Raw genomic sequence first — 23,687 nt, 5'->3', positions numbered from 1 at the left:
GAGATGGTATTTTGCAAACTCTGGTGTGTGTAGTCCGGATGATATTGTTTCATATCAATTGCATGGGTTTAGTGATGCTTCGAATCAAGCTTTCTCTTCGGTTGTTTACTTGCGTAGATTGGTTAATGGAGTTTCTAGTGTGTCTTTCGTTCTGGGTAAATCTACCATTGTTGTAAAAAATCAGTTTTCTTGGCCGATAGCTAGGAAAGAGCTTGTTGCCGCTTTGAATACAGCAAGACTCGTGAAGCAGGCCTACGAGGCATTGAAGATGCCTGACTGCATTAAATATTTTTGGTGTGATTCTCGGACCGTGTTGCAGTGGGTTAAAAACCCTGATTTACGTTTGAATAAGTTTATCACGCGTCGAGTTGAGCATATTTTATTGTTGTCTGGAGTCCAGGGTTGGCGTTTTTGCCCTATCGATATGAACCCAGCTGATGTTGGCACACGGCCAAATCTTATTACTAAGAAAGAATTTCGAGAGTTGTGGTTGAACGGTTCTAGTTTTTTCTATCGGTGTGAAGAAATTCCATCTGTAGAAAATGCCAGTTCAGTACCTGTCCATAGCCTATATCTTCGTAACGAAGAGGAGTCGCTCGACGTTGGACAGGATGGCCTTCACAGATTGATCGAGGCCGCACTTTCTTTGTATGTTATGAAAAAGAGAATCGCTTATTTGGTTGCTTTTGTTGAATTTTTGTACTGTAAAACGAAAAAGCGTAGCTTTGTGAAGCCAAAATTGGACGCGTCTTATCTTAATAATGCTTTGGAGTTGACTGTGAAGTATGTTCAGAAGAGCGTGTATGGTGATGTGGTACATTTAATGGCCAAGCGATCGCCGGATGCCCTTGAAGAAGTGATAAAGCGGGGTAGTGTTGGCGCTTCGCAACGTGAGAAGGAACGCTTGAAAGAATTGCGTTCACTTAAAAAGTATAGACCTTGTGTAGATGATGCTGGTGTAATCCGCATTGAAGGGCGCTTAAGTAATTCTCCCGAGATCTCTCTTGAAGCAAAGCATCCGATTGTTTTGCCTTCGAAACACCCCTTCACTAGGCTTGTTGTACTGTCGCATCATAATGGAAATGCGCACTGTGGAGTACAGCACACTTTGTTGTCTACGCGACAGAAGTTTTGGATCGCTAATGGTAATGCCTCCGTGAAGAGGTATCTTAATGACTGTGGTGTATGTGCAATTGAGAAAGCTCGACCTATAAGGCAGCTCATGTCTGATTTACCTTTGTCTTGCACAACTGCGCATAGGAAACCCTTTTTTGATTGCGGCTTAGACTATCTTGGACCATTGACCTTTGTTGAAGGTAGAAGTCACAAAAAAGCTTGGGGACTCTTGTTCACATTTATGGCATCTCGCGCTATTCATGTCGAGCTGGTTAAGTCATTGTCGCTGAGTGATTTTTTACTTGCCTTTACTAGGTTTACAGATTTACGTGGGCAGGTTTTTGCTATCTATTCCGATAATGGAAGCACCTTTCAGGCAGCATCTAAGAAGTTACCCGAGTTGATAAAATCAACTGAATTGCACAACGCCCTGAGACAGAAGCAGATAAACTGGGAATTTATACCTCCGTATGCTCCGGCGCAAGGTGGCGCTTGGGAAGCAATGGTAAAACAATTTAAAATTGCATTTTTTCACATTTTAGACTCTTCAATACGTAAGCCCAATTTTATTGAACTGCTTACGTACACCAGCAGTGCCGTTCGGATCGTGAACGAACGCCCCTTGGTACCTTTGAGTGACGACTCTAGGGGTTTTACTGTCATCACCCCTGCCTCACTTTTGACCCCATACTTGGACCCATACTGTGCTGTTGGGCAACCACATGATCGTGACCAACTAAGAAGGGATTATCGGTTCAATTTGTCACTTTCTCAGCAGTTTTGGAGCAAATGGATAGATTTTTACTTGCCAGGGCTTCAGGGCCGGAAAAAATGGTTAAAAATGGCCGAGAATTTGGAGCCTGGTCAACTTGTAGTGGTGGGTTCTCTCCAAGACATTGGTAAACGTGGGAAGTATCAACTTAGGAGGGTGCATGAGGTAGTTCCACAAATTAGGAAAGGGAAGCCTGTGGTTCGTAGAGCTAAAGTTGGCGTCTGCAACTATGATGAGAGTACAGGGAAAGTGAAAGTAGACTACGTGTTGAGGGATATTTCGTGCCTCGCCCCCGTAAAGAACACCTAAGTGTTAGGGTTTGAGCCTGGTTCTGTCTGCGGTGGCCGATACTTGTCTGAGCCCAGAACAGTCGGTTATTATCGCAACCATTGTACATAGCGTCATTTTAGCGTGTACCTATGGTACCAATTTCATGTATCGTCGTGTATTATTCGTATTGCTGTTCATTCTTTGCATGCCCTTTGTATTTACGTATTAACTTAAACGTGAGTGATTCAAAAAATTTGTGTATCGTGTGTTTTTATTCATTGGCTCACAATTGTCGTCAATTCTTTTTAGTTATGCCATGTCAGACTGTCATAACTAGGGGCCGCTATGTTCCCGACAATTTTCACCAAATCAAACGTCATATAAAAACCGTTATGGTCTACTTAACCTAGCTGGCATCTTACGTCATGGAAATTGCTAGAAAATGTCCAAATATTGCACCATCGGTCGTAAGACTTGATGAAATATTGCATCACTACCTTTGAACACCGGTTTGAATTGCGTGACAATGTCTTTCATTATTGCGTCACAGTTACTGTCTACGTGCATTTCAGATATCGCAAATTATTCTGATCATTCGTGAAATGGTTGCTTGAGAGTTAGTCGCACATTTAACTGTTTGCTTAGTGCTTGCCAGCTGGATAAAATTTCCGTCTTTTATCCAAGTAATCTGTTCTGTAATGACAGTTTTAGAGGCGTACGGTGTTGCGTCCCATTTTCGATAGCCGCGGGCTAATTTTACAGGAATACACTTTTTGAATAGACGTTTCGAGGAGTGTTTCTTTTTCGGTCATTACATGCAGACGAACGGATCCGGGAACTTTATGTTACAATTTTCCCACGAAGAGATTATGGTTTACCGCTGTGACCAAGTGGCTTTGCACTTGCAAGTGTAAAAAAACAAGCTCACAACAGACTTAGCTGTAAACCTGACATGCGATGTGCATTGTCTTCAACTAAGCCACGAATTAAACTGCTGGCTTCAAAAACGCAGCTACATCCTTCTCATCAATGGGTGAAAAAGTATTTTATGTTCCACTTAATCTTTGATTGATGCATTATGAAAATAGAAAATAAACTTTTTTTTATTTGAAAATGTAAAAACACGTAAAGTTATTTTTTAGTTTGACTTTCATTCATAAGTCAAAGTGACGTCAAGGGGGCGCAGCCCAAAAAGTGTAAAATCCCTGGCCTAAACCCCTAAAAACTGAATAATTTAATAAACAGCAGTATTTCAATTGCAGTCCCACCTAGAATCCGTGCAAAACGCTTTCTTATTAACAAAAAAAGCACTTTTATGGCTCAACGGACAACAGTTTTTAATCAATTAGTGCAAATACCATAGCAGATAACTAATATATTTTATCGTTCTTATAATTTTTACTACGTCCTGGTTGAATACACACATTAGCCTACTGCGTGAATTAGACATGTACATGTTCATTCAAAACTGTTCAATTGTTTTACCCTTTCGCATTGTTTCCCATGGTTTTGACTATAACAAATCTGAAAATGACAACTATTTTGCTCTCAGAAAATTGGGTACCCTGCCTCAAGAGCATAACCGTACGAGACCAAACCATTTTGGGGGGGGGCGGCAGAACGTAAATTTGCCTAAATGTGCACGCTTTTATAGGAATTGCCCAAATATAATGTATGTGGTGCATGATAACAGCAAAAAATTAACATAACAAGATCACCAGCAGTGGCGTGGCCAGGAATTTTTAAAGGGGGGGTTTGATGGCGTGTTTCGCTTATGACGACACCCATCGGCGGGGGGTCTGGGGGCCCCCCAGAAAATTTTGAAAAATTACTTTGAATTTGGTGCATTCTGAGAATATTTTCAACAAAAATGTGGGTATGAATATTCCTGTAAAATGGTGCTGTCCGATGGCATAGCAAAAGGATAAGATCATGTTTTCTTCGGCATTTTTCGGAAATAAAGCTACAAGTCTCAATGTTTTCTTGTTGCTATTTCCTGGCTGAGATATTTGAATGTTTGGTAATGGCAAAACTCGCTCTTTGCATGTTTCATTTAAAATTAGGCAAACTTTGTTTTAGAGGCATAGACTGAAAGCACCATTCTTAATATCGTGACGTCACACACGTGCCAAAGGGGGAGGGGGGTGCAACCCCCCCCCCTTGGCTACGCCACTGATCACCAGCTAGCTAGAATTTCTTACCAAAGGAATCAAGATAGAAGAACTGAATTCATCTTTGAAGATACCTTGCTTGTGCATTGCTCGATGCTTCTGCACTTTGGCATGGTAGGCAGGAGCAACAAATATTGTTTTACACACCACAAATAAAAAACAACTTCACTTAAATATTCAGTTGTGATGTCATAAAAGACTCAGAAAATAAACATTGCAGGAAACCGGCTGAGTGTGACCATGCAGATTCAGAAAAAAAGTACATAACAATAGAGAAATTATAATTAAATGTAATAAAACACAGACATACTACTTCTGTTCAAATAAACTTTGTTCAATCAATTAAAGTAGTTTTGATAATACGAATTTTAGTACAAAAAATAAAAAGGTCTGGCAGCACTACTTCGAAAAATATAGTTAGGCTAGGTAATTTGATGACAAAAATAACTAATATATTCTAAGGTTGCATACAGACGGTGACGTAGGATTCAAAGAACCCAATTAGCCTAACAGTTCGTATTTACATTGATTCAATGTCTGAATATTAAATAATATTCAATCGTCGGATTTATTTGCAGAAGGCGTCGTTGGATTTTCAAAAAATCGCCGAATAAGGAACTCGCCGAATAGTAGCAGACCCTTTTATAAAAGTAACCAAACAAAGCTAAGCAACACCTTAACGTTACTTTTAACAGGTAGGCTATAACATTTTTTTGTTAAATGTTATGATGTTGCTTAGCTATGTCTGTTTATGATTGAAAAAATACTGTAACCTCTCCACCCGAACTGTTTTATAAAAGTATTCACCAGATTTATATAAATTCATATTTTGTAGTTGCCCAAATCAAGATGATGCATTTATGGATATTATAAAAAAAATTAAAGACTTTGTAAATTTTGATGCGAGGCAACTGTATCATGCCAATTTGGGCAGTTTTATAAATAGACTATGATCAGATAATTTAATATTTTTTTGTTGCCCAAATCTAAACGATACAGTTATGTAAATGGGAAAAAGTAATGAATTTGTTCATTTTGGGGAAACTGCCTCACGCTAATTTGGGAAGTTGCATAAACAGACTAATCAGTTTCATAAAATAATTTCATGTTTTCAGCTGCCCAAATCAACACGATGCATTTTCGAAAATTAATAGAATTAGCTATATAGCAAATTTTGCGTTTTGATTTGGGCAGTTTCACAAAAGTATTAGAGACATATTTTGGTGGCTGCCCAAATTGGCATGATGCTGTTGGTTAAATGCATTTCGTACTACAGTTTGATCACCATGCAATACAATACATCAATACGGGTGTGCCAAATGAAAATTTTGCGGCACATTTCTTGTGCAAATAAGAGAGAGAGAGAGAGAGAGATATTGCTTTTATTTGCCTTTCTAATACGACTCGATATAAAGAAACACAATTACATACAAATCAAAATATGGCAATAGAAAGGTCTGGCAGCACCGAACAACCTTGCGGTTCACCAGTCAAGGTGCTGCCTGTCATCAGTCATCTTACATTGCAGCATCAGACATTATAACTGTATCAATAAAACATAATGATGGATGGAACAGTAGCTTCGAAATCGAATTGAATATATAAGGTTTTGTAGAATATTGAATCAAGACCAGCTGGGAAAACATGAGCATATAATGAATCATATCGTTTTAGAACACAAATACGAGGTTACATGAGATAAAATAATTTAACTGAACGATTTTAACGATTTAATAAGAACTTAACAAGGTAATTTTATAAAGTTTTTTAAACAAAGCAAGGTGTTTGCTTTTAATACATTCATCCAATTCACTCCACAATTTAGTACCCCGATGTGTCAGAAGATTGTGTGCCACGGATTTGTTTATTTGTGGAAGAAAATACTTCATTTTATTTAGTTGTCGAGTGTTGTGCGAGTGAATATTATCAAGTTTTATAAAACGATCTTGCAATACAGGCGGTAGATTATTATTGGAAACTTTATGCATAAATTTTGCAATTTCGAGTTTGTAAATATCTTCACGTTGTAAAATATTCAAAGATTTGTATAAGCTAGTGACGTGACTGAATTTTGTACTTCTAGTGATTGCGCGAATAATATTATTGTGTCTTACGTCAACTTCCTTGATTAGTGTTTTACCTGCAGTACCCCATATAGTAATACCGTATTGAACACGACTATATACTAGACTATAATATAACATAAGCAATGTTTCCTCTAACACATAGTTACGAAGGCGATAAAAAATTCCGGAATATCGAGCCAACTGCAGCGACAAATGTTTAATGTGTGACGACCAGGTTAGATTTTCATCGACATGGATTCCCAGGTACTTAACTGTTTTCATTCTTTCAATCACTGTTTGGTTTATACACAACCTGAAATTAGTTTCAACAGTACGCTTTGGTACTTTGTTTATTAAAATGTAGCTTGTTTTAGAGTAGTTTAAAGAGAGTTTGTTTCTTCGTAGCCAAGCATCAATTTTTTGTAGTTCAGTATTGGTTTCTGTTTGTGAAGATTCTTAGTCTTCACCACGTAAAGCTAGATATGTGTCATCCGCAAAAAGCACGGTAGAAAATTTAGACATTAAAGGAAGATCGTTAATATACATTAGGAAGAGAAGGGGTCCCAATGTTGAACCCTGAGGGACTCCACAAAGGATTTTTTGCATGCTTGAAGCAGAATTAGACACTTTGGTATATTGGTATCGATTAGTAAGATAACTTTTCATCAGCTCAAGAGCAGTGCCACGTATTCCGTAGCAATGTTGAAGTTTATTTGTCAGTATGTTGTGGTCAACTGTATCAAATGCCTTTGACAAGTCAAGGAATATGCAACAGGTATAGAAATTTTTGTTCACATTGTTTAACAGATCGTCATACAGCGTGCTTATTGCCATTGCAGTGGATGTATTTTGACGAAATCCAAATTGTTGAGCACTCAAAAGGTGGAATTTTTCTAGATATGTGTAAATTCTAGTGTGAAGAAGCTTTTCAAATATTTTACTAAATGGAGATAGCAGTGATATTGGTCGATAGTTGGTGGAATTATGAGGATCACCTTTTTTATAAACCGGAATAACCTCAGCAATTTTTAAGGCATCAGGGAACACTCCAGTAGTGACGCACAAATTAAATAGTTTACTTAGGAAGAAAGAGATCACAGGGCTGGCATATTTTATAAATTTAGTTTCACAGTCAGATTTCCTTGTTGACTTTTTGTCTTTCAAATTAGAGATTAACTTATATATTTCTTCTGGACTTGCGGGATCAAGAAAAAGAGAGTTTTTGACACTGTCTGGAGACGAAGTTATATTACGCTGGTCTTTTGATTGTTTAATTGTTTTTGCCATGTTTGGCCCGATGTTAACAAAATAATTATTTAGTTCCTCTGCTATATCTTTTGGAGACGACAGAGGTTTGCCATTTGTAGTAATTACTTTAGAGGGCATTGTTGTTTTTTTCTTTTTGATACTGGATAATTCATAAATACTTTTCCATATTTTGTTGGAATCGTTTTTGTTTTCTGTTAGGGTGTTGTGATAATATTTACGTTTAGCAGCCTCGATAGTACGGTTTAGTAGATTACGGTAAGTTTTATATCGTTCATGCATTGCATGCTCAAATTTTTTATGTAGACGCTTAAACATGGAATTTTTCGTTTTAATTGATTTTAGCAGTCCCCGACTGATCCACGGTTTAAGCTTGAGGCGCTTTTCTTTACGGGTAGCTTTTCTGTAAGGGGCATGATTGTTTACTACTTCAGAGAAAATGCTTTCAAATTTATCAAAGCATTCATGCACTGAAAGATCGTTGAGATTATTATTATAATTGAGTTTACGGTCTAATTCGTCAATGTAAAGTTCAAGATTAAAGTTATGCATGTCACGAACATAGTATACATAGTCATTATTCATTGTTTTTATTGGAGTCTGTATCAGGGTAAATACAGGAAAATGATAAGAGGCTGTATTTAGTTTGATAGGTAAAAGATGTTAATTTATAGTTTTTCTTAATTTATGCAATTTTATAGCTTTTCATATAGCAATTTTTGCCCTAATAATTGCAAGATTTTGCCCGAATTTGCGACGTTTTGAAACAACAGGGGGGCGGCTGCCCCCCTGCCCCCCTGGCTCGTACGGCTATGCTCAAGAGCCCTAAACATTTCATTCTTGCCAAAATCAACCATTTTTGACTTCTTTAGCCTGACGGTTGAACTCTTTATTTCAGGGATGTCCAAAGTCTGGCCGGCTGGCCAAATCCGCCCTGCAAGACGTTTTCGTATGGCCGCGTCTGTTGTTGCACAATAGCTTATGTTATTTTTGGCACGCAGATACACAGAAATCATGCAGATTCAAATAGCATTTTGTGGAAAAATAATGGAGACAGTATTTTCTCAGACATTGAAGCGATAAAAGAAAGAATCATTGTTGCGTCATAATTGTAAAATCAACTATTATTGCCTGGAGAGAATGGTAGTGATTGGTAGAGACGGGCATTGTTCATTCATTTTCTTGGGAGCAAATTTAACAACTGCTTTCGCAATTTTGTCGCAAATGTAAAAGACTTATAGCTATTCACTTCTTTCTACTTGAACCCTGATGACGCTCCAGCTCACACGCAGCTAGTCGAGCTTCTCTGCGAAACCGACAGCTACACTTTTCCCTGGAGCTTTTTTTTACCAGCAGCTGAAATCTAATTCATCTAATTCTAATGCCTTACACCAGGGATTGGGCCATCGTACTGTAGTTATGTTGAGCTATCGTAGGGTACCAACGACTAACTAAGTTGGGTGTAGAGTTAGGATAACGTTGGCCCAAAGATTTTAAAACAAGTTGTCCCAACTGCGACGAATGGTGCAAGATACGTTGGGTCAACTTCGGCCACAACGTAGTGCCAACGGAGGTTTTACCAACTGTCACACTAACGAGTAGTTTTTCGTTTTGTCACTTTTGAAGGTGTTCCCGACCAGTGTTTTTTTTAAGGTTTGGTTTGGGTGACCGCTAAGTAGTTTTAAGAGACCGCAAGTGTTTCATTTAAATACCAAAAAATAGCCATATTTGCTTAAACGAATTATTTATTAGGCTACTGGCAGTGCACAATCACAGAACAAATTTTTCAGGTTCTATCTCATGCAACAAAACAGATTCGCAATCCCATTCCCATCCGCCAGCTTCTATTTCTTCGTTGTTTGCAGATTCCAACGCCTTCAATGCTCGCACTGTCACTGTTCGTCGGTCCTTTGTTTTTTGCCACTTCTCAGCTATCTTTTGTGCATCCTCGTCAGTGAGCTGCTCCGGACCGTTCATCGAAATGTTGATTAGAGCATTCAGGGTGATATCTAGTAGCCTATTTCGTTGCTTGGTTTTAACACGACATAGAGTCGAAAATCCTCGCTCTGGCCAGGCGGTTGCTAGAGGAATTGACAATGCAATGCAGCAAAGTCGATGCAGCTCTGGAAACATTTGCTGGAATACGTTGTCTCGAGCAATTTTGCTGCAGACATCACCGGGATCTTGGCAGAACTCAAATTCTGGCATTGTCATTCTATCTTTCAACGTTTGATAGTCATTTAGTACTTTCAAGGTTTGTTCAGCAGGAACAATGTCAAATCTTCTGATAAGCAGCGAGAGATCATCATTCCCATAAAGCTGGCGCTGAGGGGTATCAAGAGGAATCTCATTAGCATCAAAGATTCGAAAAGCAGAGAGTACCTCAGGCTCAGGGAAACGTTCTTTGAGATTACAGAGCAGTGCCTCACAGTATGTTTCTGTGGTCAATCGCAGCAGTTTAAAATCATCTTCAAGAAGTGTATTTTGAGATCTTGGTAAAATTTTTGAAATCTTCTCCCAGTCAAGTTTTATGCTGTTTAAAACCTGATCTGAATTGGCAATGCTCCTAATCTCTTTTTTGCATATTGAAAGTGCCGACTGCATGTGAGAAAAGTGAAAACTACCTTTTTGAAACAACAATGATAACTTGTTGAGATGGACCAAAGCAGCATTCAGCAAGTAAAGGGCGAAAAGAAAGCGTTTGGAGCAAATTAAATGAAGAATACCAACTGCTGTGCAATCTTTCTTCTCGGTAGCAAAATATTGGAGCGTAGCGTGTACAGCAGGCAGTTCTGCTTTCATTGCGATTACAGCCTGACCATGAGATAGCCAGCGAGTACGGCAGGCTTTAACTAATTTTCGCGCAGACGAATCAACATCAATAGTTTGCATTTCTTGTAGTTTTGCGGTCTTGAGCGGCGAAATTGAAAAGTACTTCCACGTTTGGACTAAGCCACGTTCGCAATCCTGGATGTGTTGTAGCTCCTTTACCGTGTCTGTACATGCCAAGGCTAAGCGATGCGCATGGCAGTGCACTGTGTAGGTAATCGGATTTTGTGCAGTCAATTTCTGTGAGAGGGAATTTCGGCGGCCTATCATTGCAGCAGCTCCATCGCATGCATAGCGACATGTTTACCCACATCAAGACTGTGGTCAGCAGCGACCTCTTTCCAGAGTCGGAATAGGTTGGCAGCAGTTGCCCCGCGAGCGTCTATCCGACGGATATCCAAAAATACAGTTGCCTGGCGTCCCTTTTTATTGACGTACTGAACAAATGTAATATATTGCTGCAAAGTAGCAATATCGGTTGTCTCGTCGACCATGGTAGCCCAGCATAGGCTTTGCTTGACATCAGCAACGATGCGATCAGTCAGATGGTCGGAGATGAGCAAAATAAACTCCGTCACTACTGTTGAACTGGTATGTCGCAGGTCACGAAGCCGGTCATTGTGACCAATGCGGTCAAGCAGTGTTTGCAAGGAAGCAACTTTTCGATTTGCTACTTCCTCTTTCAGTACCCAGTAAATTAGGTGTACTCTCTCAGCCACAGTTTTGGTTTTATTTAATACACGATCTTTATACTGTGTGTGAAATAGCGAGACACGTTGGTTCTGTTCCAGTTTAACTGCTTGCTGGTGTTGCTCCGAGCTCAGATGCATATCCAGACGAGAGGGGCGCTGAGGTCTGGCTGGTACACTGGTGTAAACATCAGCAAACTTGCCTCGGCCAGTGATAGCTACTGGATGCTTAGAGCAAAGCAAACAGATTATGCCTCCGTCAGCATGGAGTTCTCCGTCAGATTATGCCTCCGTCAGCATGGAGTTCTCCGTCAGGAGTGCCTCCGTCAGCATGGAGCACACGTTCATTCGTAGAGCATCATCAAAACCTTTCAGTTTAATCCACGATTGAAATATCTTGTTGGATGGTGCAGCTGGAGCAGTCGTCGACGATGCAACAGGAAGAGTCGACTGCTCTTGAACATTTTCAGCAGAATTGCGGTCATTCAGTAAAACACAATCAGAACTTGTGGTGCTGTTGGCAGATGCGGTTTCGGGGGTTAGAGCAGCAGTACGTGTTTTCGGTTTACCAGAAAAGAACTGCTTTATACTTCGATTGTTAGGTTTATCAGAGGATAAGCGTTTACGCTGCGACATTTTCACCTGAAATAACTCACAAAAACTTAAAATTTTTAAGCTAAAAAATAGAAAGAGTATTTAAGAAATAGCCTATTCTAAATTTTATTGCAAAAACAATCTTTCTATTTCAAAAATGCTCAAGATAGCGACTGTCACCACGTCTTCCTTTTCTTTTACCAGAAAAGAGACGTTGAAAGAACGTGAACTAATTTAATGGAAGAAAAATCAACGCACAGCAATCAATTAACGACTGAATAGCCTAGTTCTACTTCTGAGATCGCTGATCAACATCTTCAGAGAACTGGCAAAAAGGGCGATGCAATCTACAATAGCACTTGCAAATAACGCACTAAAACTTGATAGCAACTGTCAGCACTTCAACGTATTTCTTAATTTCTGTCCTTCCTCTCTTTTACACTCAAAATATGCCGCCTTGCACAATGCCAAAAATATTCTCCCACCTACGAGAAGCTTCGGTTAAGTTACGTCACAAACAATTGTTAAAACTAAACGTCAGGTTGAGTAAATACGTTTATGACATCATAAGCTTCATAATATTCAGTTTAAGTCAGAGAAGAGTCCAGAAGGAATAGAATTACCTCGAATCTAGGTTTCGCAAGAAAAGCAATTATTACGTTATTTCTGATTTCAAAGGTTACTTTAGGACAAACAATCATCTCTAAAGATGCGGTACAAACCTAGGCATTTAAACTACATACAATCAACGCAACATAAAATGAATGATTGTGACAACTGACAAGGCACTGTAGTTGCAAGTCCAAATTTTGGGAAACCGCTGGAGAAATTTGGGGGGCCGTTTCGGTCACCCAAAACACCTTAAAAAAAACACTGTTCCCGACAATTATTCACCAAATCAAACGTCATATAAAACTGTTATGGTGTACTTAACCTAGCTGGCATCTTACGTCATGAAAATTGCTAGAAAATGTCCAAATATTGCACCATCGTTCGTAAGACCTGATGAAACATTGCATCACCACCTTTGAACACCTGTTTGAATTGCGTGACAATGTCCTTCATTATTGCGTCACAGTTACTGTTTACGTGAGTTTGAGATATCGCAAATTATTCTAGTCATTCGTGAAATGGTTGCTTGAAAGTTGGAGGCATATTTAACTGTTTGCTTAGTGCTTGCCAGCTGGACGAAAATTCCGTCTTTTATCTAAGTAATTTGGATTATAGTGACAAGTTTTTAGTGGTGTATCGCGTTGCACCCCATTTTCGACAGCCAGGTGGCTAATTTTACAGCAATAAAATTTTGAATAGACGTTTCAAAAGAGTGTTTCTTCGGTCATTACATACAGACGAACGGATCCGAGAATCTTATGTTACAATTTTCCCACGAAGAGATTATGGTTTACCGCTGTGACCATAAATAATAAAAGACAAAGTTGTTGGTTGGTAGTCTACAGAAGCAAAATAAAATTAAAAACATTTCTTCTCAGTTGGTACTGAAGAACTTCAAGCTAAAAATTAAAGGCATTTCTTTGTTGGTTCTGAAGGAAAACAACTTTGACATTCATTGGCAAAAAAAAAGATTAAAGACAATCCATCTGTGCTTGAAGATTCAAGTGGACGAATCCAAGCAAGTTTTGTGGAACTTTAGGACTTCATATACCCGTACAACTACGGTATTGTGCATTAAATTCTTTTTGTATTTTTACGGTCTTTGGAGTTAAGTTTTTTATAACTTAATTTTGTGTGTTTGTGTAACGTAATTTTTTAATTGTTAAATTTAGCCCCAACAGTTAATATGTCTACACTCGGTGTCGACAGGGACTCGACCGCCGTCGACTCGACTGAGTTTAAGCCTAATGATGTTCTTTGCAGTTGGGCAGGCTATTCCAGGGAGGGACCCAGTAACGATGAGGCTAAGTCTGTTCGAGAGGCCCGCCATCTTAGAAGGGATATTTTGACTCAAATTGGGGAACTTTCTGTAACCCTAGGTTCTTTGAGTGATAAGCAGGAACTGTTAATTTTTAGATACAGGTTCTCTACTTTGGAAGAGGATTTACGGCATTTCCATGCTCTTTTGATTAAAATTTTTAACTCTGCAATCTTAGCAGAACTTCGTGATAGGGTAGATCCCGAATTTAGCTCGTTAAAAAATAACTTCGAACAAAAAGAAAGTGAGTTCTCAGATATGTTGGATGCTGACATACATCCTGAGGATAGCGCCTCAAATGTAAGTACTAGGATGTCCAAGAGTTCGTCTCGGATAGTGGCACAAATTAACCTACAGCTAAGACGAGAGGAGCTCCAGATACAAGCCGAAGCCGAAGCGAGAGCTGCTGAGGCCATGGCGAGAGCGGAGGTCATACGAGCTGAGGCCGCCGCAAGAGCTGAGGCTATACGAGCTGAGGCTGCCGCGAGAGCTGAGGTCATACGAGCTGAGGCTGCCGCGAGAGCTGAGGCCGAAGCGAGAGCTGCTGAGGCCGCCGCGAGAGCTGAGGCCATACGAACTGAGGCTGCCGCGAAAGCCGAAGCGAGAGCTGCTGAGTTCCCACTCAAAGACGCACAGTTAAGGGCTGAACAACGTAAGGAGGGTAGCTTTAGCTGAATATCGATCAGAGGTGGCTCCCGGCGTAGCTCTAAGAAGGGATCTTCTAGCCATTCCAGAAGTGAACATCAATCACAGTTTAATTTACATAACCTTTTCCAGACGCCTGTTCAATCTGTAAGTGGACCAGTGCAATCCACACGTTTTCAAGCTGTTTTAGGAGGTCTCGGGGCCGCAGCTAAGGATCTTCCGAAGGACCTAGAGCCAAGGCCTGCGAATTATAGCCGAACTCCTGCCCCAGAGCGTACAGGTCACGAGGCCACTATCAGAAGTAATGTTTTGCCCCTTTCACAGTTTTCTGCGCCGCTAGTTTTTGATCGTCCAGCTACACGTAATTTGGGTGGTTGTGAGAGGCGTATCGCGTCTCCTGATTTTAACGTGTGTGAGGATCGTGATCGGGCTGTGCATGTGACTGAGCCCACTCAGCCCCTTAAGGGATATAGCTTGTCTTCTCCCGCTAAATCGAGTTCTCAACAACAGGATTGCTTTTTTGAATACCAAAATAGTAGGACGTTTTTCGATAAGGCGGCCTTGATTTGTTACGAATTACGATGGTAATAATATGCCATTTATCTTTTTTTAAAATCGTGTTACGGCCTTAATGGCAGCTTCGCCCTTTAATGGGAACTCGTTTGACTTTGTTACAAGCAGCTTGTGTTAGAACAGCTGCGCAAACGATTGCTAATTTGGTTTCCGACACTCCTGGCTTGTCAGAGGAAGACAGGATAGAAATGTCATTAGCTCGCTTGTCCCAGCGTTTTGGGGTTCGTGGAGGTCTTTTCGCCGAACCAGAAATTAGAAAGTATCACTATGGTAGCAAATTGACTTCGATCTCTTCCAGTGATTTGAAAGAGTTTAAAGATGAATTGTCGCAGTGTCTGCTTTACGCGCAAGCTTGTGGTTAGCGCGATAAATTGGAAGGACGTTTTGTTTTGGATTTGGCTAAGCGACTCCCGTTTGACGCTAAGCAGCGTTATCTTGACTTTTTAGGTGATCAGTATGGTGGTACTGATGAGCCTACTTTTCAGAGTTTGTTTGAATTTGTAGTACGGGAGGAAACGTGCAAGTCGACTGATTTTAGCATTATGCTAATGGGCGATTCTGGTGAGTCGCAGCATTTTAAAAAGTTTGGCAAAGGAAAATTGCCTTCATGTCCGGTTAGGCAGACGTCGGTAAAACCCCATGATAATGTGATTTCAGGAAGTTCGCAGTACTCGACTGCTGTTGGCGCACCGCGCGGTGGTGTGGCCAGACGAAGAGACATACCGGCATGTTTTTATTGTTCGTCACGTGGTCAAGTTGAATATCATTTTTTGTCTAATGGTAAAGAATTTTTGCACTTGACACCTAAAGATCGGAGAGATGTCATTGTGAAAGCTGGCAAATGCTTGAATTGTTTGCGCCAGCATATGGTTAGGGATTGCGTTCATGCAAATAACTGTCGTAAGTGTGGCCCTAACAACGATAGGAAACACTATTTTCTTCTGCATGATTTTTATGTGACGTCACGTGATTCTCTGGATTCGATCGGTAAAGATGATGCTGATGCCAGAGTTTCTGTGCGTAATGTTAAGATTGGAAATGTTAAAGTAGCCTTTAACCGCGTTACTGCTGCTCGTGTTTTGAATCCAATAACTGGCAAATCGAAGTTGGTGTATTGTCAGCATGATCCTGGTTCGCAGTTGACGTTTGTTTCGAGTGATTTGGTCTGCGAACTTGACGTTAAACCGTATGACAAAGCGTCGTTTAAAATGGATACTCTGGCTGGTCAGAAACCTACTTGTGCTAACCTTGTTAAACTCAACATCCAGTCGTTAGAGACGGATGAACTGTTTTGTGATATAACTTCGGTGGTTAACCCAGCTTGGGCTGACGATGTTAAAAATTTACCGCATAAGCGTCTGGTTATGATAATATATCGCCATATTTTATCCGACCTGTAACAAGCATTATCGCACCTCCTTTGACAGCTTTGATCAACTATTCATTCTCATATGGCATTTTTCCAGACAAGTTAAAAGTTGCCAAAGTTATACCAGTTTATAAGTCAGGTAACAAACAAGATGTATCTAACTATCGACCTATCTCGTTGTTATCGTGCTTCTCAAAAGTATTCGAAAAGATAATATTTAAACGGATTTCCTGTTTTATTGGTAAAAATTCTGTACTCATTCCTACGCAATATGGATTCCGTACTAATCGCTCTACAACACATGCCGCTCTCGATATCATCAGCACTTCCTATGATCAAATGAAGACCAAAGATTTTACAGGGCTTGCTTTCTTGGATCTAAAAAAGGCTTTCGATACTGTTTGCCATAAACGACTCTTGCGCAAACTTGACCACTATGGCATCCGGGGAGTAGCAAACGACCTTGTCGCATCCTATTTGAATGACCGTCAACAATATGTTGAGATTAACAATTACTCTTCCACTCATCAGCTTATTGAGTACGGCGTTCCACAGGGATCCACACTAGGCCCACTGCTCTTCTTGTTATATATAAATGATTTGTCCAATAGCATATCATCAATACCAAGATTGTTTGCGGATGACACTTGTCTCATTGTCAAAGCTGAAAACTTACGTCTGTTAGAAAACAAGCTCAACTCGGATCTAGTCGAAATTAATAGCTGGATAAATGCCAACAAGTTAACTATCAATGCTTCCAAATCAAACTTATTAGTAATTCCGCCAAAAAAAAACTACAGTAATCTTGATAAAATCAATGTTCTCTACAACGGTGATAAATTAGAAATAGTTGACCACGCTAAATATCTTGGAATAACTATTGACAATCAACTTTCATTTAAACCCCACATTGATGATATAAAATTGAAACTTGCTCGGTCCGTCGGCATCTTGTATAAATTGAAATCTTTCATTCCTCCGAAAACAAGACTTCAATTATATCACTCGCTTGTGCATCCTCATATACAATATGCAATATCAATATGGGGTTCCACTTTTAAGACGCATGTCGACAAACTCCAAACATTCCAAAACAAAGCAATAAAAATAGTCGCGGGAGGTCGATGGTCCGATCACGTGACTCCATATTTTAAACAACTAAATGTTCTTAAAATAAAAGATTTGTTCAAACTCGAAACTTCAAAATTAATGCACAAATATGAAAACAATTCACTACCATGTACTTTTTCTAATTATTTTAAAAAAGCAAAAAATGTACATTCTCGCAATACCAGAAATGCAATTGACAAGGATAATTTTTATGTTCCTCAATATTCATCTTCAATACTTCAACGTAGTTTCAAGTATACAGGAGTGGAAATTTGGAATTCAATCCCATTGGAAATAAGAAAAAAATCACCTAATTCATTTAAAAAAATTTATAAAAGTTTACTACTATCATTTTACCAATGATGATCTTCAGGACTATGTAGAACTTATATTACATGATGTATTTTGTGTTCATTCAAGCAATTATACCGTAAATTTATGTTTTAGATTCTTTTGCCTCGCTTCATTGATGTTTAATTTGTTACTTTTTCTTTTGTTGAGGGTGGCTGCTCGACTAGAAGACCTTCCAGGTCACTTCGCAGCCACCCGTTGCAGTATCCACACATAACACATTTTACGTTATCGTTTGTTTTATCCGATTTTGTTGAATATGTGTGTTTATACTCGCAACAAATAAAATGTCAATCAATCAATAAGCAGGATTTAAGTGGTTTCTGTCATTTTCATGACGTGAATATGTTTCATTTGAACGATTGTAGTACTGTAGATGTACTGATTGGCAACGACAACGCTTATTTGATGTGGGCTAAAGAAGAGCGTGTTGGTGAGAATCGTAGTGAACCACATGCTTTGCTCACTCCGCTTGGTTGGTTGGCTTGTGGTGGTAAGTCACCCTTAGATGAAAGCGTTGCTAATGTGTGCAGAGTGCAGACGTCTTCAGAGTCGGATGTCATCTCTGGCTTTCAGCGTAAAATTGAGTCTCGTGATATGGAGATAGCAGACCTGAACAAAGTCATTCAGGATTTGACGTTGCAAAATGAAACCTGTGAATTGTCTCGCAATGACATTTTGGCTAGAGAACTTGTTGAACCGAATATTGAGTTGAAAGATGGTCGTATTGAGATACCTGTACCGTTGAAGGAAGATATTGATTTACCTAACAATTTTGTGTTGGCGTCAGATAGAGCTGCTGCTTTAAGAAAGAAGGCTTTAAAACAACCTGAACTTTGTGATTTCCTTACTGACACCATGAAAGATCTTAAATCTAATGGTTATATTGAGCGTGCTGGTGAAGCAGGAAATGTAAACGGATTTGAGTGGTATTTACCATACTTTGTGACGTCACAATTAAAAAAGCGTATTGTTTACGATGGCAAGTCTGAATTTCGAGGAACTTGTGTTAATGATGTAATGTTTTTGGGTCCTGACTTGTTAAACCCTCTGGTAGATGTCTTGGCTAGATTTCGGCTTGGTAGATTTGGTTTTGTGGCCGATATGACTAAGTACATTTACACATTTTGGACACTTCAATACGCAAGCCCAATTTTATTGAACTGCTTACGTACACGAGCAGTGCCGTTCGGATCGTGAACGAACGCCCTTTGGTACATTTGAGTGACGACCCTAGGGATTCTACTGTTATCACCTCTGCCTCACTGTTGACCCCATACTTATTACTTACACCCATACTGTTCTGTTGGGCAATCACATGATCGTGACCAATTAAGAAAAGATTATCGGTTCAATTTGTCACTTTCTCAGCAGGTTTGGAGCAAATGGATCGATTTTTACTTGCCAGGGCTTCAGGGCCGGAAAAAATCGTTAAAAATGGCCGAGAATTTGGAGCCTGGTCAACTTTTAGTGGTGGGTTCTCTCCAAGACATTGGTAAACTTGGGAAGTATCAACTTGGGAGGGTGCATGAGGAAGTCCCACAAATTAGGAAAGGGAAGCCTGTGGTTCGTAGAGCTAAAGTTGTCGTCTGCAACTATGATGAGAGTACAGGGAAAGTGAAAGTAGACTACGTGTTGAGGGATATTTCGTGCCTCGCCCCCGTAAAGAACACTTAAGTGTTAGGGTTTGAGCCTAGTTCTGTCTGCGGTGGTCGACCCTTGTCTGAGCCCAGAACAGTCGGTTATTATCGCAACCATTGTATATAGCGTCATTTTAGCGTGTACCTATGGTACCAATTTCATGTATCGTCGTGTATTATTCTTATTGCTGTTCATTCTTTGCATGCCCTTTTGTATTTGCGTATTAACTTAAACGTGAGAGATTCAAACAATTTGTGTATCGTGTGTTTTTATTCATTGGCTCACAATTGTCCTTAAATTCTTTTTTAGTTATGCCATGTCAGACTGTCATAACTAGGGGCCGCTATGTTCCCGACAATTATTCACAAAATCAAACGTCATATAAAACCGTTCAGGTCAACTGAATCTTAGCGTATTACGTAATGGAATATTTCTAAAAAATGAGCAGATTGCACCACCGTTTGCAAGACCTGTAAAACATTGCAGCTGCAGCATAACATTACATCATCGTTAAATCTTTAATTACTTGAACAGGTGTAAGCCAAACTTGAACAGGTGTAAGCCAAACTTGAACAGGTGCTTAAATAGCTTATCATTGCTTATGGATTATTACGTCACAGTAGCTGCCTACGTGCGTTTGAGATATAGCAAGCTATTCTCGTCATTCTTAAAATTGTTGCTTGAAAGTTGGTCGCATATTTAACTGTTTTGCTTAGTGCTTGCCAGCTGGACAAAATTTCCGTCTTTTATCTCAGTAATTTGTATTGTAGTGACAAGTTTTTAGTGGCGTACGGTGTTGCGTCGCAATTTCGACAGCCTTGGGGCTATTTTTACAGAAATACAGTTCTTGAATAGACGTTTCAGAAGAGTGTTTCTTTTCGGTCATTGCATACAGACGAACGGATCCGGAAATCTTATGTTACAATTTTCCCACGAAGAGATTATGGTTTACCGCTGTGACCAATGTTACAAATATAACAAGCATAACTATGAAGCAATATGGTGTTTCAAACCAAAATCTACAACCACTCTCCTCCATTAAAATATTGACTAATCCAGAAAACAAATTTCAATACATGTGAATGCATAAAATAATGACGGATTCACTTCAATCGCGCCACTATGCAGTTTTAAACATTATTTGCAAATTTTCTACAAATAATGAATAGGTTTGAGCTGGTATAGCCTTCACTAGTGAGCAAGTTAAGACCTGCAAAAACAGATGTCGATACAAACAAAAAGACTACTTTATGAAATCATGACGTATTTGCATTTCATTAGCATCGCCTTCTACAAAACAAGACATAAAAAACATAGGATGTAAACAATGAAATTAATTTTGAAATTAGTTAAACAATGAAATTAGTTTCCCTAAAATATGGCGTAAAACTTCAGTGATGACTATTCTCAAACCAAAAAAGCCTTGCCGATGACACCAAGAGCTATAGACCAATATCTCTCCTTTGTGTTCTATTTAAACTTCTAGAACGACTGCTTCTTTCACGTCTTGAACTTATCATTGATACCGAAGGAACAAGCTGGTTTCCGTCATGGACGATCTGCAGTTGATCAAGTTGTAAAACTGACTGACGACATTGAAGATGCTTTCGAACATCGAGAGAAAGCTGGCCTGGTACTGGTTGACCTAACTGCAGCCTATGATACGGTATGGCATCGTGGACTGACTCTCCAGCTTCTTCGTTTTATCCCTAGCCGCCACACAGTTCGATTCATTTTGGAGATGATCTCTAATAGACGCTTCACACTTTACACCAGCGATGGATGAGTAGCCGACCTCGTTCTTTGAAAAACGGCGTGCCTCAAGGATCAACCTTGGCACCATTGCTATTCAATATTTACATCAGCGACCTCCCCTGCACAAAGTCAAAGCAATACGGTTATGCCGACGATTTAGCCTTACTAGCCACTAATAGAATCTGGGCCAATGTAGAGCACTCACTGGAGTCAGATATGAAAAGAATTTCGAAATACTTAAATACGTGGAGACTGCAACTCAGTGCTACAAAGACTACCGTCAGTACTTTTCATCTCAATAATCACCAAGTCGACAGGAAATTGAAGGTCGAAGTCAATGGTTGTCAGCTACCGTTCAAAAGTCAACCAACTTATCTCGGGGTGAAACTGGATAGACAACTGCCGGCAGCAGTGGCCGAGTGGTTAGCGCGTTGGGCTCGCAGTCGAGAGCCTGCATGTTCGACTCCAGCCACCCGCACTTGCTGTTGTTTCTCTGGGCAAGAAACTTTACGATAATTGCCTATACCCAGTGATCGATTTCGAGTAATGGGTAGTACCAAATTTAAGTCATAAGTAGAGTAGACAACCGGAAACTGACATTGCCGTCGGCTGCAGCGTGGGTCAGGTGTATGTCGGAAGGCGTACACCGATGCATAGCGCTCAAGTCCGCTTTCCCGCAATGCAGGATAAAGATAAAAAAAAAAAAAAAAAAACTGACATACAAGCAGCACATCCAAGGCCTACGTGCAAAAGTAACCGCACGCAATGGATTTTTGAGGTGCTTGGCCGGAATTACATGGGGGGAAAAACCATCTACCCTTCGCATAGGTGGCCTGGCGCTCGCCTACAGTGCCGCGGAATACGCAGCTCCGGCATGGTGTCGCAGCAAGCATACCAAAAAATTAGACGCCTGCCTGAACGAGACAATGCGCATTGTTACTGGATGCTTAAAACCAACACCACAACAATACCTATACCAGTGCTGTCAGGTATCCTACCCGCTAATGTACGCAGAAAAGCGCTGGTGTCTTCATTAGTAAGTAAAGTCTGTGTTGATCCGAACCACATACTACACGATCGCGTATCCACTCTCAATGTCCCAATCATACAACGCCTACCATCACGGCGCCCTTTTGTAAGGCATGCTGCAAAACTCCACCTCGCTGATTTCAGCACGTCAGATGCCTGGTCCGAGGAATTGAGCACTGTACCAAAAATAAAGTCCCGCCTCTTTGTATTCAATGTCTCTCCTGCCTCTTCACTCCCACTTGGTTCTGAGCTTCAGAGACGGGAGTAGGTGACACTGAACCAAATAAGAACGGGAGTTGGCCGCTTCAATGCTTGCTTGACACGCTGGGGCGTAAGGGACTCTGCTGCGTGTCAGTGCAGTGCGACGGAGCAAACAGCCAACCACACAATCTTTGGGTGTCCCATCTATTCCCCTCCCAATGGAATAACAGGCCTCGCACACTTGATGATCTGACGAAAAGTTGGCTCCAAGTCCTTCCATTCGGCTGACCACAAACTTTCTGCTTCATACGAACGACGACGACGACGAATGAAATTAGTGTTAGCCTAGGTTTTTTTAGATCTACCACAGACGGTCTTAGCAAGTTTTGCTTAGCATTCAAGTTCTTCTACTGTACACAGATCTACCATTTTCATTGCGCGTCCTTATTACAAAAAAAGTTACTTTCTTGACAGCGCGTAAAGTCCCTTCCTTGTCTCTTTTAGACTACCTACGAGCGCCTTGTTTATTTCCTTCAAAGGTCTGTTTACAGGCGGAGGATCGGTCCTCTGGATCTCTAAACCTCCGAGGACTTCTTTTAGTTAATCTAGTATGCATAAATTACTGCTAAGGTTTTAATAAATGGATAAAAGTCACACCAGAGCTCTTAGTTTTGTAGCAGCTGAAGAGGCTTACGCGTGGAAAGTCGTTCACAAACTGAGATTACTGTGCGTATATAAAAGAATAGTTCTTAGATGAGAAACTGTGTGTTGATCTATTTTTACAGAACTACCACGAAATACAAAGGCTATATTGTAATTTATGGCTCTTTGCTGATCATATCAGTTGAAGGATATGGCAAAATGGCCTTTTTGTTAAAAACGGTTGCTGACCCCTGGTCAAAATCTGATAGAAGGAAACAGATTTAATTCTGACGATGAATAAATCTGATGTATTTTTCTGTCAGACTAGACCCATTAGGAAAGTTCAAAAATGTGTATTGGTTGTCTAAAATAAGAATATGCGTTTTCATCACTGGTAGCGCTAAGTGCTGCTTCCTAATTTCCCCACCTCTCAAGATCCGTGCACGGACATTTTGTCGAAAGGACATGTTGCCGAAAGACATTTTGCAGAAAGACATATTGCCGATGGCCAAATTGCCGAAAGGACTAAGGTTGTGAACGATAGACTAAAACACACTGTGGAGAATATCGATACATATAACACAAAAAGGAGTTTCGGTAAAATGTCCATTCAGCAAAATGTCTTTCGGCAAAATGTCCTTTCGGCAAAATGTCCGGGTACCCTCAAG

At 40.1% G+C, this 23,687-nt stretch overlaps 1 protein-coding gene across 1 annotated transcript in view; it reads right to left on the bottom strand.

Moving 5' to 3' along the window:
- LOC145772259 (uncharacterized) overlaps positions 1–23,687 on the bottom strand; it is a 45,202-nt gene that overhangs the window by 11,330 nt on the left and 10,185 nt on the right. The window lies entirely within an intron of this gene.

The sequence above is a fragment of the Aplidium turbinatum genome, chromosome 6, assembly GCF_918807975.1.
Source record: "Aplidium turbinatum chromosome 6, kaAplTurb1.1, whole genome shotgun sequence".
In the NCBI taxonomy this organism is placed as follows: Eukaryota; Metazoa; Chordata; class Ascidiacea; order Aplousobranchia; family Polyclinidae; genus Aplidium; species Aplidium turbinatum.
This window is presented reverse-complemented; position numbering and strand designations above follow the sequence as displayed.